This window comes from Typopeltis vanoorti, unplaced genomic scaffold (assembly GCF_054136105.1).
Source record: "Typopeltis vanoorti isolate ZY-2024b unplaced genomic scaffold, IOZ_Tvanoo_1.0 HiC_scaffold_37, whole genome shotgun sequence".
Classification (NCBI taxonomy): Eukaryota; Metazoa; Arthropoda; class Arachnida; order Uropygi; family Thelyphonidae; genus Typopeltis; species Typopeltis vanoorti.
Window position 1 is genome coordinate 155,841 of NW_028328094.1, and position 19,168 is coordinate 175,008.

Consider the following 19,168-nt stretch of genomic DNA (forward strand, 5'->3'; position numbering starts at 1 on the left):
TCCATCGAACGTGAATAAAATTATCGGGCAGATCGATAAATATTCATGAAATATCCGAAATGTAGGGATTGGTACATATCCTCCGCACGACAAGACTCTTATTAGGAAACATTGGAAAGTTGAAAGGGTGCATATCTGTAGAGAATATAATTACCAGACATGGATTGAAATCTAGAGAAGGTGACCTTCAAGGTTGAACTGTCTCTACAACCTTCAGGATCATGTTCCCTCTTTAGGGACGATGATGCTCAAGTTAGAACGCATTTGACAGCCGATGTACCTTGAGCATCACCCTCCCTCTATAAGAAAGTTGCTATTTTTGTACCTTGAGGGTCATCTACCTTTAGGAAATATTAGTAGATGAGTACCATAAGGATGGCAATGGTTAACGGTGAATATTATACACGGTAGATAGATTACAAATAGTCCGTCCATCGAAAGTGAATAAAATTATCGGACAGATTGATAAATATTCATGAAATATCCAAAATATAAGGATTGGTACATATCCTCTGCACGACAAGACTCTTATTAGAAAACATTGGAAAGTTGAATGGGTGCATATCTGTAAAGAATATAATTATCAGACATCGATTGAAATCTTGTAAAGGTGACCCTCAAGGTTTATCTGACTCCACAACTTTCAGGGTCATGTTCCCTCATTAGGGACGATGATGCTCAAGGTTGAATGCGGTTACCAGCCGATGTACCTTGAGCATCACACTCCCTCTATATGAAAGTCGCTATTTTTGTACCTTGAGGGTCATCTACCTTAAGGAAATATTTAATAGTGAGTACCACAAAAATGGCAATGGTTAACAATGAAAATTATATTTGGAAAATATATTACAAATAGTTCGTCGATTGAAAGTGAATAAAATTATCGGACGGATTGATAAATATACATAAATATCCGAAATATAAGGATTGATACATATCCTTCGCACAACACTCTCATTAGTAAACATTGGAAAGTAGAATGGGTGCATATCTATAGAGAATATAATTATCAGACACGGATTGAAATCAAGGAAAATTGAACCTCAAGGTTGATCTGATTCCACTACCTTCTGGGTCATGTGCCCTCTTTAGGGACGATGATGCTCAAGGTAGTTCGCGGTCGCCAGCCGATGTACCTTGAGCTTCACCCTCCCTCTATATGAAAGTCGCTATTTTTTTAACTTGAGGGTCATCTACCTTCAGAAATATTTAATAGATGAGTACCACAAGAATGGCAATAGTTAACAATGAAAATTATACACGGAAAATAAATTACAAATAGTTCGTCGATCGAAAGTGAATAAAATTATCGGACAGATTGATAAATATACATGAAATATCCGAAATATAAGGATTGATACATATCCTCCGCACAAGACTCTTATTAGAAAACATTGGAAAGTTGAATGGGTGCATATCTGTAGAGAATATATTTATCAGACACGGATTGAAATCAAGGAAAGTTGAACCTCAAGGTTGATCTGAATCCACTACCTTCTGGATCATGTGCCCTCTTTAGGGACGATGATATACTCAAGGTAGATCTCGTTTGCCAGCCAATGTACCTTGAGCATCACCCTTCCTCTATATGAAAGTCGCTATTTTTGTACCTTGAGGGTCATCTACCTTCAGGAAATATTTAATAGATGAGTACCATAAGCATGGCAATGGTTAACGGTTAATATTATACACGGAAAATAGATTACAAATAGTCCGTGCATCGAAAGTAAATAAAATTATCTGACAGATTGATAAATATTCATGAAATATCCGAAATGTAAGGATTGGTACATATCCTCCGCACGACAAGACTCCTATTAGAAAACATTGGAAAGTTGAATGGGTGCATATCTGTACAGAATATAATTATCAGACACGGATTGAAATCTAGGGAAGGTGACCCTCAAGGTTGAACTGACTCCACTACCTTCAGGGTCAAGTTCCCTCGGTAGGGATGATGATGTTCAAGGTAGAACGTAGTCGCTAACCGAACTACCTTCAACATCACCCTCCCTTATAGTAAAGTTGCTTTTTTCGTGTCCTTGAAAGTCATCTGCCTATAGGAAGTGTATAATAGACGAATAACATAGCATGACAATGGTAAAGGATGAAAACTATATATTGAAAATACATAAAATCACATTAACATTTATTTATCAGTCTGGAATCATGAATAATTATTAATCATTTAGGGCTTTCAATGCTCATCGGACTTGGAAATACTGCATGAATAACTTTCCATGGTGATCAATGCACCGAACTGCTGCATGTGTAAGTTTCCACACTCACTGCGACAGAGAAGTGCTGCATGTATAACTTTCCACACTCATCAGGAAACGGAAATGCTCCATGTATAACTTTCAACGCTCATCAGGACACGAAAATGCTCCATGTATAACTTTCAACGCTCATTAGTACACAGAAATGCTGCATGAAAACTTTCAACCCTCATCAGGACATAGAAATGCTGCATGGAAAACTTTCAACACTCATCAGGGCACAGAAATGCTGCAGGTATAACTTTCCACACTGATCAGGACATGGAAAATCCCCATGTATAACTTTCCAAATTCACAGGGACATGGAAATGCTGCATATATAACTTTCCATACTCAAGATACGGAAATGCTGGATGTTTAACTTCTATCGCTCATCAGTACACGGAAATGCTCCATGAATAATTTTCAATGCTCATCTGGACATAGAAATGCTGCAGGTATAACATTGCACACTGATCAGGACACGGATATGCTCCATGTATAACTTTCCAAACTCACCGGAAACAGAAACGTTGCATGTATAACTTTCCCCACTCACCAGGACACGGAAATGCTGGATGTTTAACTTTCAATGCTGAACATTACACGGCAATGCTCCAGGTATAAATTTCAACGCTTAACAGTACACGGAAATGTTCCATGTATAACTTTCCAATCTTTCAGGGCACGGAAATGCTGCATGTGTAACTTTCCAATCTCGTCAGGACACGGAAATGCTCCACGTAGAACTTTACAATCTCGTCAGGACACGGAAATGCTCCATGTGTAACTTTCCAATCTCGTCAGAACAAGGAAATGCTCCATGTTTAACTTTCCAATCTCGTCAGGACACGGAAATGCTCCACGAATAATTTTCCAATCTCGTCAGGGCACGGAAATGCTCTGGATACAATTTATTCGTTCCCGTCCTAGTTTTTCATCAGTTTTCCGGAGCGGGAAGGACACGGAAATGCTCCGAACATGCGTTGCCAGGGAAAGTGTCTCTCAGAGGAGACAAATCTCCCAGTCAGAATACGAACCACCGCGTTCGCTTCTCAGAGTTTCGACTGCATCGCAGTCGGTGTGCTCCGTCTCGCGAAGCACCGCGGTACTCGCTTACCGATTCGTACAGACCTCGTTCTGAGGAGCGGTTCGCCACGACCCCATTCCGTGCATCGCACGGACATCGGCTTCGACTTCGTTAGAAATCTTGGCGCTCGGTCGCAGACGCAGCAAATTCGTTGGTTAGAAATGCATTTCCAGAAGCCGCTTGCTCAGACGAATTCACGTGCAGAGCGCTGCGACGGGAGTTGTGCGTTGTAGATCAACGGACCATACCTGGGAAACGTTACGGAGAGGCTGGAGGAAACCAGGTGTCCACGTGACCGTCACGACACCGCAACTCACCATTATCGGCATTCATTCTCTTATTACTACCACCACCATCGCCAATACTACAACCACCATCACCAACGGTACCACCACCACCATCACCTCCACTTTTCAATTTGAATTCGTATTAGAATTCTTTTTCATTTGTTTTTCTCGTTACCATTTCACTATTTATTTATTAGGGCGGAATACTTACTGCACTTAATGGCGGCTCGCCTTATGGCTCATCACTGCCTGTGCTTGCTTGCCGGGTGCGTGCTCCTGCCGTGGGTCACTCCGTCGACGAGACATTCATTAGTCTTTAATCTCCTCCGTCCTGCAAGAGGACCTCTCCTCCTAGTATAGAACTGCGAAACGCTTTAGCCTCATTGGTCCATTTCAGGAGAAAACAGTCCAATGGTAACAGTATATGAAGAGGCGGATCTGTCGCACATCGCAAATAACCATTCGTTAAAGTAAACCACTAGTACGGCAATGAAAATGCCAATGTCGTGTTGGTGTTTTCCTCCTATGCCATATACTTATCTGTCAATCAACTAAACATTGCCAAATTTTTAAGTGCTATTGCTGCGATACGCAGCAATAGCACTTCGAAACGGTACTGAGTACGTGCACCTATGCCGAAGCACGCCAGCAGTCAGACGGCATCGGCAAGTGCACCGAGAAAGAGGGATCATGAGCCTCAAGGAAGTCGGAAAGTTAAAGACAAAACTCCGTCGCCCAGAACGCGAACGTATACATTTTGTTTGCGACACCCTTCAGGGTCATCATCCCGACCGTCTATATCATACTCTTCTTATGTTAACATTATTATGATTGCTCTCTGCATAATATTATTTAAGTTTCTTATTATGATCATATTTTCTGCTTTTTATATTATATATATATACATATTTAATTATTTATTTATTTGTTTCATTACTAAAGATAGCAAGATTTATATATATATATTTATATAGGCATAGGGCATTGATATGTATCAAACTGTGCTAATAAGAATTTAATCGGTTGATATGGAAATTTTAAAAAAATCAACATTAGTTCGATAAAAGCGCCCTGTATTCAATTTTCATACTTGTACATAGTCATGTTTGTGTTACTCATTTATTAAATATTTCCTGAAGGAAGATGACTCTCAAGGTACAAAAATAGCGACTTTCGTTTAGAGGGAGGGTGATTCTCAAGGTAGATCGGCTGGCGAATTCGTTCTACCTTGAGCATCATCATCCCTAACTAGGGAACATGAACCTGAAGGGTGTGAAGTCAGTTCAACCTTCAGGTTCATCCTCCCTAACGAGGGAACATGAACCTGAAGGGTGTGGATTCAGTTCAACCTTCAGTGTCACCTTCCAAACAAGAAAGCACTGTACTATGTATTGCTGGTTTCATTAATAACCTCTGCGTTAAATTATGTGCCATATAACGAAATACACTTAAATACACTCAAATAGCTTCATCTGATAGCGTTTGTGTGTGTAAAACACGAAAATAACGTTTCCGTGATATTTTGCAAAAAGTGAATTTTTTCGTGTTTTTTAGTCAAAATCTGCTTGTTTTCACTCTTACAGCAACAATACGCTGATACTCGCTGGAAAATGATTCCAGTGAAACCAAACTTTTTATATAGGCATAGGGCATTGATATGTATCAAACTATACTAATAAGAACTTAATCGGATGATATGGAAATTTAAAAAAAAATCAAAATTTGTTTAGTAACAGCGCCCTGTATTCAATTTTCATACTTGTAAATAGTCATGTTTGTGTTACTCATTTATTAAATATTTCCTGAAGGTAGTTGACCCTCAAGGTACAAAAATAGCGACTTTCATTTAGAGGGAGGGTGATGCTCAAGGTAGATCGGCTGGCGACTTCGTTCTACCTTGAGCATCATCATCCCTAACTAGGGCACATGAACCTGAAGGGAGTGAAGTGAGTGCAACCTTCAGGTTCATCCTCCCTAACGAGGGAACATGAACCTGAAGGGTGTGGATTCAGTTCAACCTTCAGGGTCACCTTCCAAACAAGAAAGCACTGTACTATGTATTGCTGGTTTCATTAATAACGACTGCGTTAAATTATGTGCCATATAACGAAATACACTTAAATACACTCAAATAGCTTCATCTGATAGCGTTTGTGTGTGTAAAACAGGAAAATAACCTTTCCGTGAAATTTTGCAAAAAGTGAATTTTTTCGTGTTTTTTTGTCAAAATCTGCTTGTTTTCAATCTTACAGCAACAATACGCTGATACTCGCTGGAAAATGATTCCAGTGATATCAAACTTTTTATATGGGCATAGGGCATTGATATGTATCAATCTATGCTAATAAGAATTTAATCGGATGATATGGAAATTTTAAAAAATCAACATTAGTTCGATAACAGCGCCCTGTATTCAATTTTCATACTTCCCCCCCCCCCCCACCCCCCCCCCCCCCCACCCCCCCCCCCCCCCACCCCCCCCCCCCCCCACCCCCCCCCCCCCCCACCCCCCCCCCCCCCCACCCCCCCCCCCCCCCACCCCCCCCCCCCCCCACCCCCCCCCCCCCCCACCCCCCCCCCCCCCCACCCCCCCCCCCCCCCACCCCCCCCCCCCCCCACCCCCCCCCCCCCCCACCCCCCCCCCCCCCCACCCCCCCCCCCCCCCACCCCCCCCCCCCCCCACCCCCCCCCCCCCCCACCCCCCCCCCCCCCCACCCCCCCCCCCCCCCACCCCCCCCCCCCCCCACCCCCCCCCCCCCCCACCCCCCCCCCCCCCCACCCCCCCCCCCCCCCACCCCCCCCCCCCCCCACCCCCCCCCCCCCCCACCCCCCCCCCCCCCCACCCCCCCCCCCCCCCACCCCCCCCCCCCCCCACCCCCCCCCCCCCCCACCCCCCCCCCCCCCCACCCCCCCCCCCCCCCACCCCCATCGTCGACGGAGCGACCCACGGCAGGAGTACGCACCTGGCAAGCAAGCACAGGCAGTGATGAGCCATAAGGCGAGCCGCCAGTAAATGCAGTGAATATTCCGCCCTAATAAATAAATAGTGAAATGGTAACGAGTTAAACAAATGAAAAAGAATTCTAATACGAATTAAAATTGAAAAGTGGTGATGGTGGTGGTGGTAATGTTGGTGATGGTGGTGGTAGAAGTGGCGATTGCGGTGGTAGTAGAAAGAGAATGAATGCCGATAATGGTGCGTTGCGGTGTCGTGACGGTCACGTGGACACGTGGTTTCATCCTGCATCTCCCTAACGTTTCCCAGGTATGGTCCGTTGATCTACAACGCCCAACTCCCGTCGCAGAGCTCTGCACGTGAATTCGTCTGAGCAAGCGGCTTCTGGAGATGCATTTCTAACCAATTAGTTTGCTACCTCTGCGACCGAGCGCCAAGATTTCTAACGAAGTCGAAGCCGACGTCCGTGTGATGCACGGGATGGGGTCGAGGCGAACCGCTCCTCAGAACGATTTCTGTACGAATCGGTAAGCGAGTACCGCGGTGCTCCGGGAGTCGGAGCACACCGACTGCGATGCAGTCGAAACTCTGAAAAGCGAACGCGGTGGCGAGGCTGCAGCGTTCATTGCATTCGAATGTTATCGAATGCTACCTGGTTGATCCTGCCAGTATTCATATGCTTGTCTCAAAGTTTAAGCCATGCATGTCTAAGTACATGCCTAAGCAAGGTGAAACCGTGAATGGCTCATTAAATCAGTTATGGTTCCTTAGATCGTACCTTTTTACTTGGATAACTGTGGTAATTCCAGAGCTAATACATGCAGCAAAGCTCCGACCGTCGGGGACGAGCGCTTTTATTAGACCAAGACCAATCGGGCTTCGGTCCGAAACTCCTGGTGACTCTGGATAACTTTGAGTAGATCGCACGGTCTCGTACCGGCGACGCATCTTTCAAGTGTCTGCCGTTTCAACTGTCGATGGTAGGTTATGCGCCTACAATGGTCGTAACGGGTAACGGGGAAGCAGGGTTCGATTCCGGAGAGGGAGACTGAGAAACGGCTACCACATCCAAAGAAGACAGCAGGCGCGCAAATTACCTGCTCCCGGCACGGGGAGGTAGTGAAGAAAAATAACAATACGGGACTCTATTGAGCACTCGTAATTGGAATGAGTACACTCTAAATCCTTTAACGAGGATCTATTGGAGGGCAAGTCTGGTGCCAGCAGCTGCGGTAATTCCAGCTCCAATAGCGTATATTAAAGTTGTTGCAGTTAAAAAGCTCGTAGTTGGATCTCAGTTCCAGACGGGTCGTCCATCGTCTTGTCCACCGAGCTGCGAGACTTGGTGTGAATTGCAGGACACATTGAGCACTGATTTTTCGAACGCACGTTGTGGCCTCGGGTAACTCCCCGGGCCTCGCCTGTCTGAGGGTCGGATAACGATTTCCGAAGGTTTGTCTGCGTGCCAGTTCCGATCCTGGGGGCTTCTCTCGACTTCCGAGAACGCCCTCGTCCGCAGGCATCCTACTTGGCCGTCTCCGAGAGTTTCTACGAAACGTTCGGTCGGCCTAAGTGCAGGGTGGCAGAGACAGAGAATGCGTGACCATGAAACGCCATGTATCGCGTGAAAACGCGATGAAAACGACCGCTTGCGTCGCGACTACAGTGCCGCGTTACAGCCGCCGGTTCACATCAAGAAAAATTTTTTTATATTTTTTTTCGTGCGGCGCATTTATATTGTTCCGTTCACGCGGAACGTGTTCCTGAATATTGTCGACCTCAGATCAGACGAGATGACCCGCTGAATTTAAGCATATAAATAAGCGGAGGAAAAGAAACCAACAGGGATTCCCCTAGTAACGACGAGCGAACGGGGATTAGCCCAGCGGCGAATTCCGCGTCCCCAGAGGGCGTCTGGAAAATGTGGCGTTTGGGAGAAATCGTTCCGTCCGTTGACGGCGTCGCAAGTCCCCCTGAACGGGGCTGTGACCCAGAGTGGGTGCGAGGCCCATAGCTGATGCTGTCTCCGTCGAGTGTGATCTCCTTGGATTCGGGTTGCTTGGGAGTGCAGCCCTAAGTGGGTGGTAAACTCCACCTAAGGCTAAATACGTCCGTGAGACCGATAGCAAATAAGTACCATGAGGAAAAGATGCAAAGAACTTTGAAGAGAGAGTTCAATAGTACGTGAAACCGCTCAGAGGCAAACGGGTGGGCCCTCGAAAGCGGGGGGATTCAGTCAGTGGAAGTTGGCCTGGCGTCGGTCTGAACGACGGACCGCGCCAGGCCGGCCGGGACTAGAGTGTTTCCAGTCGCTGACGCACTTCCCTCCGCAAGTAGGAGGCCTCAACCGGTTGGGTTTTCCCTCTTTTTTCGGAGGGGAATTTGTCAGCTATGAAGGTGGGCGACGGAAGGTGGCCGGTGGCGCTCGACGCGTCGCCGGTTGTATATCCAGCCTGCCTGGGTCGTGACGCCCGAACGTGGTCGAACGGTCCCTTGTGCGGCACCTCGCCGAGCCCTCTCGAGCGAGCAGGATCTCCGGCAGGCGCCCTTCAGCGACAGTGTTAAACGTTCGTTCCAGACGAGCCTGTGGACTGATCTCGAAGTCGTGCCGCTGGTTGAGAGAGTAAACCGCGGAGGCGCAGGCGGTTGGCGGCGAGTAGGTCGGTCACCAAACCGACCCGTCGTGAAACACGGACCAAGGAGTCTAACATGTGCGCGAGTCATTGGGTCTTGAATAAGCCCAAAAGCGCAATGAACGTGAAGGTCGACGCTTGCGTCGGCTTCGTGGGGATCTCGTGCCGCTTCCACGGCGCTTGAGCACCAACGGCCCGTCCCGCCCGCATCGTCGGTGGGGCGAAGTGAGAGCGTACACGTTGGGACCCGAAAGATGGTGAAATACGCCTGGGGAGAACGAAGCCAGAGGAAACTCTGGTGGAGGTCCGCAGCGGTTATGACGTGCATATCGATCGTCAGACCCGGGTATAGGGGCGAAAGACTAATCGAACCATCTAGTAGCGGGTTCCCTCCGAAGTTTCCCTCAGGATAGCGGGCGCTCGAGGGAATCAGTCTCATCCGATAAAGCGAATCATTAGAGGCCTTGGGGCCGAAACGACCTCAACCTATTCTCAAACTTTAAATGGGTGAGAAGTCCGCTTGCTTGACTCGAAGCCCAGACGAAAGGATATGAGTGCCCAGTGGTCCACTTTTGTTAAGCAGAACTGACACTGTGGGATGAAATCAAGCATGACTATGAACAAGGATGAAAATTGAATAGAGGGCGCTGTCATCGAACAAATGTTGAATTTTTTAAAAATTTGCATATCACCCGATTAAGTTCTTATTAGCGCAGTTTGATAGATAGCACTGCCCTATGCCTATATAAAAAGTTTCATATCGCTCGGATCATTTTCCAGCGAGTATCAGCGTATTCGTGCTGTAAGAGTGAAAACAAGCTGCTTTTGACTAAAAAACACGAAAAAATTGACTTTTTGCAAAATTTCACGGAAACGTTATTTTCGTGTTTTACACACACAAACGCTATCAGATGAAGCTATTTGAGTGTATTTAAGTATATTTCGTTATATGGCACATAATTTAACGCAGAGGTTTTTAAAGAAACCAGCAATACATAGTATAGTGCTTTATACCTTGTTTGGACATTATGTCGTTAGAGGGCGCTGTTATCGAACTAATGTTGAATTTTTTAAAAATTTGCATATCACCCGATTAAGTTCTTATTAGCGCAGTTTGATAGATAGCACTGCCCTATGCCTATATAAAAAGTTTCATATCGCTCGGATCATTTTCCAGCGAGTATCAGCGTATTCGTGCTGTAAGAGTGAAAACAAGCTGCTTTTGACTAAAAAACACGAAAAAATTGACTTTTTGCAAAATTTCACGGAAACGTTATTTTCGTGTTTTACACACACAAACGCTATCTAATGAAGCTATTTGAGTGTATTTAAGTATATTTCGTTATATGGCACATAATTTAACGCAGAGGTTGTTAAAGAAACCAGCAATACATAGTATAGTGCTTTATACCTTGTTTGGACATTATGTCGTTAGAGGGCGCTGTTATCGAACTAATGTTGAATTTTTTAAAAATTTGCTTATCACCCGATTAAGTTCTTATTAGCGCAGTTTGATAGACAGCACTGCCCTATGCCTATATAAAAAGTTTAATATCGCTCGGATCATTTTCCAGCGAGTATCAGCGTATTCGTGCTGTAAGAGTGAAAACAAGTTGCTTTTGACTAAAAAACACGAAAAAATTGACTTTTTGCAAAATTTCACGGAAACGTTATTTTCGTGTTTTACACACACAAACGCTATCTAATGAAGCTATTTGAGTGTATTTAAGTATATTTCGTTATATGGCACATAATTTAACGCAGAGGTTTTTAAAGAAACCAGCAATACATAGTATAGTGCTTTATACCTTGTTTGGACATTATGTCGTTAGAGGGCGCTGTTATCGAACTAATGTTGAATTTTTTAAAAATTTGCATATCACCCGATTAAGTTCTTATTAGCGCAGTTTGATAGATAGCACTGCCCTATGCCTATATAAAAAGTTTCATATCGCTCGGATCATTTTCCAGCGAGTATCAGCGTATTCGTGCTGTAAGAGTGAAAACAAGCTGCTTTTGACTAAAAAACACGAAAAAATTGACTTTTTGCAAAATTTCACGGAAACGTTATTTTCGTGTTTTACACACACAAACGCTATCTAATGAAGCTATTTGAGTGTATTTAAGTATATTTCGTTATATGGCACATAATTTAACGCAGAGGTTTTTAAAGAAACCAGCAATACATAGTATAGTGCTTTATACCTTGTTTGGACATTATGTCGTTAGAGGGCGCTGTTATCGAACTAATGTTGAATTTTTTAAAAATTTGCATATCACCCGATTAAGTTCTTATTAGCGCAGTTTGATAGACACTGCCCTATGCCTATATAAAAAGTTTCATATCGCTCGGATCATTTTCCAGCGAGTATCAGCGTATTCGTGCTGTAAGAGTGAAAACAAGCTGCTTTTGACTAAAAAACACGAAAAAATTGACTTTTTGCAAAATTTCACGGAAACGTTATTTTCGTGTTTTACACACACAAACGCTATGTAATGAAGCTATTTGATTGTATTTAAGTATATTTCGTTATATGGCACATAATTTAACGCAGAGGTTTTTAAAGAAACCAGCAATACATAGTATAGTGCTTTATACCTTGTTTGGACATTATATCGTTAGAGGGCGCTGTTATCGAACTAATTTTGAATTTTTTAAAAATTTGCTTATCACCCGATTAAGTTCTTATTAGCGCAGTTTGATAGATAGCACTGCCCTATGCCTATATAAAAAGTTTCATATCGCTCGGATCATTTTCCAGCGAGTATCAGCGTATTCGTGCTGTAAGAGTGAAAACAAGCCGCTTTTGACTAAAAAACACGAAAAAATTGACTTTTTGCAAAATTTCACGGAAACGTTATTTTCGTGTTTTACACACACAAACGCTATCTAATGAAGCTATTTGAGCTTCATTAGATAGCGTTTATATAACGTTTATATATAAGTATATATAACGAAATATACTTAAATACATTTCGTTATATGGCACATAATTTAACGCAGAGGTTTTTAAAGAAACCAGCAATACATAGTATAGTGCTTTATACCTTGTTTGGACATTATGTCGTTAGGGGCGCTGTTATCGAACTAATGTTGAATTTTTTAAAAATTTGCATATCACCCGATTAAGTTCTTATTAGCGCAGTTTGATAGATAGCACTACCCTATGCCTATATAAAAAGTTTCATATCGCTCGGATCATTTTCCAGCGAGTATCAGCGTATCCGTGCTGTAAGAGAGAAAACAAGCTGCTTTTGACTAAAAAACACGAAAAAATTGACTTTTTGCAAAATTTCACGGAAACGTTATTTTCGTGTTTTATACACACAAACGCTATCTAATGAAGCTATTTGAGTGTATTTAAGTATATTTCGTTATATGGCACATAATTTAACGCAGAGGTTTTTAAAGAAACCAGCAATACATAGTATAGTGCTTTATACCTTGTTTGGGCATTATGTCGTTAGAGGGCGCTGTTATCGAACTAATGTTGAATTTTTTAAAAATTTGCTTATCACCCGATTAAGTTCTTATTAGCGCAGTTTGATAGATAGCACTGCCCTATGCCTATATAAAAAGTTTCATATCGCCCGGATCATTTTCAAGCGAGTATCAGCGTATTCGTGCTGTAAGAGTGAAAACAAGCTGCTTTTGACTAAAAAACACGAAAAAATTGACTTTTTGCAAAATTTCACGGAAACGTTATTTTCGTGTTTTACACACACAAACGCTATCTAATGAAGCTATTTGAGTGTATTTAAGTATATTTCGTTATATGGCACATAATTTAACGCAGAGGTTTTTAAAGAAACCAGCAATACATAGTATAGTGCTTTATACCTTGTTTGGCCATTATGTCTTTAGAGGGCGCTGTTATCGAATAATGTTGAATTTTTTCAAAATTTGCTTATCACCCGATTAAGTTCTTATTAGCGCAGTTTGATAGATAGCACTGCCCTATGCCTATATAAAAAGTTTCATATCGCCCGGATCATTTTCCAGCGAGTATCAGCGTCTTCGTGCTGTAAGAGTGAAAACAAACTGCTATTGACTAAAAAACACGAAAAAATTGACTTTTTGCAAAATTTCACGGAAACGTTATTTTCGTCTTTTACACACACAAACGCTATCTAATGAAGCTATTTGAGTGTATTTAAGTATATTTCGTTATATGGCACATAATTTAACGCAGAGGTTTTTAAAGAAACCAGCATTACATAGTATAGAGCTTTAAACCTTGTTTGGACATTATGTCGTTAGGGGCGCTGTTATCGAACTAATGTTGAATTTTTTAAAAATTTTCTTATCACCCGATTAAGTTCTTATTAGCGCAGTTTGATAGATAGCACTGCCCTATGCCCATATAAAAAGTTTCATATCGCTCGGATCCTTTTCCAGCGAGTATCAGCGTATTCGTGCTGTAAGAGTGAAAACAAGCTGCTTTTGACTAAAAAACACGAAAAAATTGACTTTTTGCAAAATTTCACGGAAACGTTATTTTCTTCTTTTACACACACAAACGCTATCTAATGAAGCTATTTGAGTGTATTTAAGTATATTTCGTTATATGGCACATAATTTAACGCAGAGGTTTTTAAAGAAACCAGCAATACATAGTATAGTGCTTTATACCTTGTTTGGACATTATGTCGTTAGAGGGCGCTGTTATCGAACTAATGTTGAATTTTTTAAAAATTTGCATATCACTCGATTAAGTTCTTATTAGCGCAGTTTGATAGATAGCACTGCCCTATGCCTATATAAAACGTTTCATATCGCTCGGATCATTTTCCAGCGAGTATCAGCGTATTCGTTCTGTAAGAGAGAAAACAAGCTGCTTTTGACTAAAAAACACGAAAAAATTGACTTTTTGCAAAATTTTACGGAAACGTTATTTTCGTGTTTTACACACACAAACGCTATCTAATGAAGCTATTTGAGTGTATTTAAGTATATTTCGTTATATGGCACATAATTTAACGCAGAGGTTTTTAAAGAAACCAGCAATACATAGTATAGTGCTTTATACCTTGTTTGGACATTATGTCCTTAGAGGGCGCTGTTATCGAACTAATGTTGAATTTTTTAAAAATTTGCTTATCACCCGATTAAGTTCTTATTAGCGCAGTTTGATAGACAGCACTGCCCTATGCCTATATAAAACGTTTCATATCGCTCGGATCATTTTCCAGCGAGTATCAGCGTATTCGTTCTGTAAGAGTGAAAACAAGCTGCTTTTGACTAAAAAACACGAAAAAATTGACTTTTTGCAAAATTTCACGGAAACGTTATTTTCGTGTTTTACACACTCAAACGCTATCTAATGAAGCTATTTGAGTGTATTTAAGTATATTTCGTTATATGGCACATAATTTAACGCAGAGGTTTTTAAAAGAAACCAGCAATACATAGTATAGTGCTTTATACCTTGTTTGGACATTATGTCCTTAGAGGGCGCTGTTATCGAACTAATGTTGAATTTTTTAAAAATTTGCTTATCACCCGATTAAGTTCTTATTAGCGCAGTTTGATAGACAGCACTGCCCTATGCCTATATAAAAAGTTTCATACCGCTCGGATCATTTTCCAGCGAGTATCAGCGTATTCGTGCTGTAAGAGTGAAAACAAGTTGCTTTTGACTAAAAAACACGAAAAAATTGACTTTTTGCAAAATTTCACGGAAACGTTATTTTCGTGTTTTACACACACAAACGCTATCTACTGAAGCTATTTGAGTGCATTTAATTATATATTTCGTTATATGGCACATAATTTAACGCAGAGGTTTTTAAAGAAACCAGCAATACATAGTATAGTGCTTTATACCTTGTTTGGACATTATGTCGTTAGAGGGCGCTGTTATAGAACTAATGTTGAATTTTTTAAAAATTTGCTTATCACCCGATTAAGTTCTTATTAGCGCAGTTTGAAAGATAGCACTGCCCTATGCCTATATAAAACGTTTCATATCGTTCGGATCATTTCCAGCGAGTATCAGCGTATTCGTTCTGTAAGAGAGAAAACAAGCTGCTTTTGACTAAAAAACACGAAAAAATTGACTTTTTGCAAAATTTTACGGAAACGTTATTTTCGTGTTTTACACACACTAACGCTATCTAATGAAGCTATTTGAGTGCATTTAAGTATATTTCGTTATATGGCACATAATTTAACGCAGAGGTTTTTAAAGAAACCAGCAATACATAGTATAGTGCTTTATACCTTGTTTGGACATTATGTTCTTAGAGGGCGCTGTTATCGAACTAATGTTGAATTTTTTAAAAATTTGCTTATCACCCGATTAAGTTCTTATTAGCGCAGTTTGATAGACAGCACTGCCCTATGCCTATATAAAACGTTTCATATCGCTCGGATCATTTTCCAGCGAGTATCAGCGTATTCGTTCTGTAAGAGTGAAAACAAGCTGCTTTTGACTAAAAAACACGAAAAAATTGACTTTTTGCAAAATTTCACGGAAACGTTATTTTCGTGTGTTACACACACAAACGCTATCTAATGAAGCTATTTGAGTGTATTTAAGTATATTTCGTTATATGGCACATAATTTAACGCAGAGGTTTTTAAAGAAACCAGCAATACATAGTATAGTGCTTTATACCTTGTTTGGACATTATGTCGTTAGAGGGCGCTGTTATCGAACTAATGTTGAATTTTTTAAAATTTGCATATCACCCGATTAAGTTCTTATTAGCGCAGTTTGATAGATAGCACTGCCCTATGCCTATATAAAACGTTTCATATCGCTCGGATCATTTCCAGCGAGTATCAGCGTATTCGTTCTGTAAGAGAGAAAACAAGCTGCTTTTGACTAAAAAACACGAAAAAATTGACTTTTTGCAAAATTTCACGGAAACGTTATTTTCGTGTTTTACACACACAAACGCTATCGAATGAAGCTATTTGAGTGTATTTAAGTATATTTCGTTATATGGCACATAATTTAACGCAGAGGTTTTTAAAGAAACCAGCAATACATAGTATAGTGCTTTATACCTTGTTTGGACATTATGTCGTTAGAGGGCGCTGTTATCGAACTAATTTTGAATTTATTAAAAATTTGCATATCACCCGATTAAGTTCTTATTAGCGCAGTTTGATAGATAGCACTGCCCTATGCCTATGTAAAAAGTTTCATATCGCTCGGATCATTTTCCAGCGAGTATCAGCGTATTCGTGCTGTAAGAGTGAAAACAAGCTGTTTTGTCTAAAAAACACGAAAAAATTGACTTTTTGCAAAATTTCACGGAAACGTTATTTTCGTGTTTTACACACACAAACGCTATCTACTGAAGCTATTTGAGTGTATTTAAGTATATTTCGTTATATGGCACATAATTTAACGCAGAGGTTTTTAAAGAAACCAGCAATACATAGTATAGTGCTTTATACCTTGTTTGGACATTATGTCGTTAGAGGGCGCTGTTATCGAACTAATGTTGAATTTTTTAAAAATTTGCTTATCACCCGATTAAGTTCTTATTAGCGCAGTTTGATAGATAGCACTGCCCTATGCCTATATAAAAAGTTTCATATCGCTCGGATCATTTTCCAGCGAGTATCAGCGTATTCGTGCTGTAAGAGTGAAAACAAGCTGCTTTTGACTAAAAAACACGAAAAAATTGACTTTTTGCAAAATTTCACGGAAACGTTATTTTCGTGTTTTACACACACAAACGCTATCTAATGAAGCTATTTGAGTGTATTTAAGTATATTTCGTTATATGGCACATAATTTAACGCAGAGGTTTTTAAAGAAACCAGCAATACATAGTATAGTGCTTTATACCTTGTTTGGACATTATGTCGTTAGAGGGCGCTGTTATCGAACTAATGTTGAATTTTTTAAAAATTTGCATATCACCCGATTAAGTTCTTATTAGCGCAGTTTGATAGATAGCACTGCCCTATGCCTATATAAAACGTTTCATATCGCTCGGATCATTTCCAGCGAGTATCAGCGTATTCGTTCTGTAAGAGAGAAAACAAGCTGCTTTTGACTAAAAAACACGAAAAAATTGACTTTTTGCAAAATTTTACGGAAACGATATTTTCGTGTTTTACACACACAAACGCTATCTAATGAAGCTATTTGAGTGCATTTAAGTATATTTCGTTATATGGCACATAATTTAACGCAGAGGTTTTTAAAGAAACCAGCAATACATAGTATAGTGCTTTATACCTTGTTTGGACATTATGTTCTTAGAGGGCGCTGTTATCGAACTAATGTTGAATTTTTTAAAAATTTGCTTATCACCCGATTAAGTTCTTATTAGCGCAGTTTGATAGACAGCACTGCCCTATGCCTATATAAAACGTTTCATATCGCTCGGATCATTTTCCAGCGAGTATCAGCGTATTCGTTCTGTAAGAGTGAAAACAAGCTGCTTTTGACTAAAAAACACGAAAAAATTGACTTTTTGCAAAATTTTACGGAAACGTTATTTTCGTGTTTTACACACACAAACGCTATCTAATGAAGCTATTTGAGTGCATTTAAGTATATTTCGTTATATGGCACATAATTTAACGCAGAGGTTTTTAAAGAAACCAGCAATACATAGTATAGTGCTTTATACCTTGTTTGGACATTATGTCGTTAGAGGGCGCTGTTATCGAACTAATGTTGAATTTTTTAAAAATTTGCTTATCACCCGATTAAGTTCTTATTAGCGCAGTTTGATAGATAGCACTGCCCTATGCCTATATAAAACGTTTCATATCGCTCGGATCATTTTCCAGCGAGTATCAGCGTATTCGTTCTGTAAGAGTGAAAACAAGCTGCTTTTGACTAAAAAACACGAAAAAATTGACTTTTTGCAAAATTTCACGGAAACGTTATTTTCGTGTGTTACACACACAAACGCTATCTAATGAAGCTATTTGAGTGTATTTAAGTATATTTCGTTATATGGCACATAATTTAACGCAGAGGTTTTTAAAGAAACCAGCAATACATAGTATAGTGCTTTATACCTTGTTTGGACATTATGTCGTTAGAGGGCGCTGTTATCGAACTAATGTTGAATTTTTTAAAAATTTGCATATCACCCGATTAAGTTCTTATTAGCGCAGTTTGATAGATAGTACTGCCCTATGCCTATATAAAACGTTTCATATCGCTCGGATCATTTACAGCGAGTATCAGCGTATTCGTGCTGTAAGAGTGAAAACAAGCTGCTTTTGACTAAAAAACACGAAAAAATTGACTTTTTGCAAAATTTCACGGAAACGTTATTTTCGTGTTTTACACACACAAACGCTATCGAATGAAGCTATTTGAGTGTATTTAAGTATATTTCGTTATATGGCACATAATTTAACGCAGAGGATTTTAAAGAAACCAGCAATACATAGTATAGTGCTTTATACCTTGTTTGGACATTATGTCGTTAGAGGGCGCTGTTATCGAACTAATTTTGAATTTATTAAAAATTTGCATATCACCCGATTAAGTTCTTATTAGCGCAGTTTGATAGATAGCACTGCCCTATGCCTATGTAAAAAGTTTCATATCGCTCGGATCATTTTCCAGCGAGTATAAGCGTATTCGTGCTGTAAGAGTGAAATCAAGCTGCTTTTGTCTAAAAAACACGAAAAAATTCACTTTTTGCAAAATTTCACGGAAACGTTATTTTCGTGTTTTACACACACAAACGCTATCTAATGAAGCTATTTGAGTGTATTTAAGTATATTTCGTTATATGGCACATAATTTAACGCAGAGGTTATTAAAAGAAACCAGCAATACATAGTATAGTGCTTTATACCTTGTTTGGACATTATGTCCTTAGAGGGCGCTGTTATCGAACTAATGTTGAATTTTTTAAAAATTTGCTTATCACCCGATTAAGTTCTTATTAGCGCAGTTTGATAGACGGCACTGCCCTATGCCTATATAAAAAGTTTCATATCGCTCGGA

General features: G+C 40.6%; 2 pseudogenes; both read left to right on the forward strand.

The window, feature by feature from the left end:
* Positions 1–7,243: 7,243 nt before the first annotated feature.
* Positions 7,244–7,850, forward strand: LOC150092146 (small subunit ribosomal RNA; annotated as a pseudogene; the record flags this gene model as incomplete).
* Positions 7,851–7,867: 17 nt separating this feature from the next.
* Positions 7,868–8,026, forward strand: LOC150092147 (5.8S ribosomal RNA; annotated as a pseudogene).
* The last annotated feature ends 11,142 nt before the right edge of the window (positions 8,027–19,168 follow it).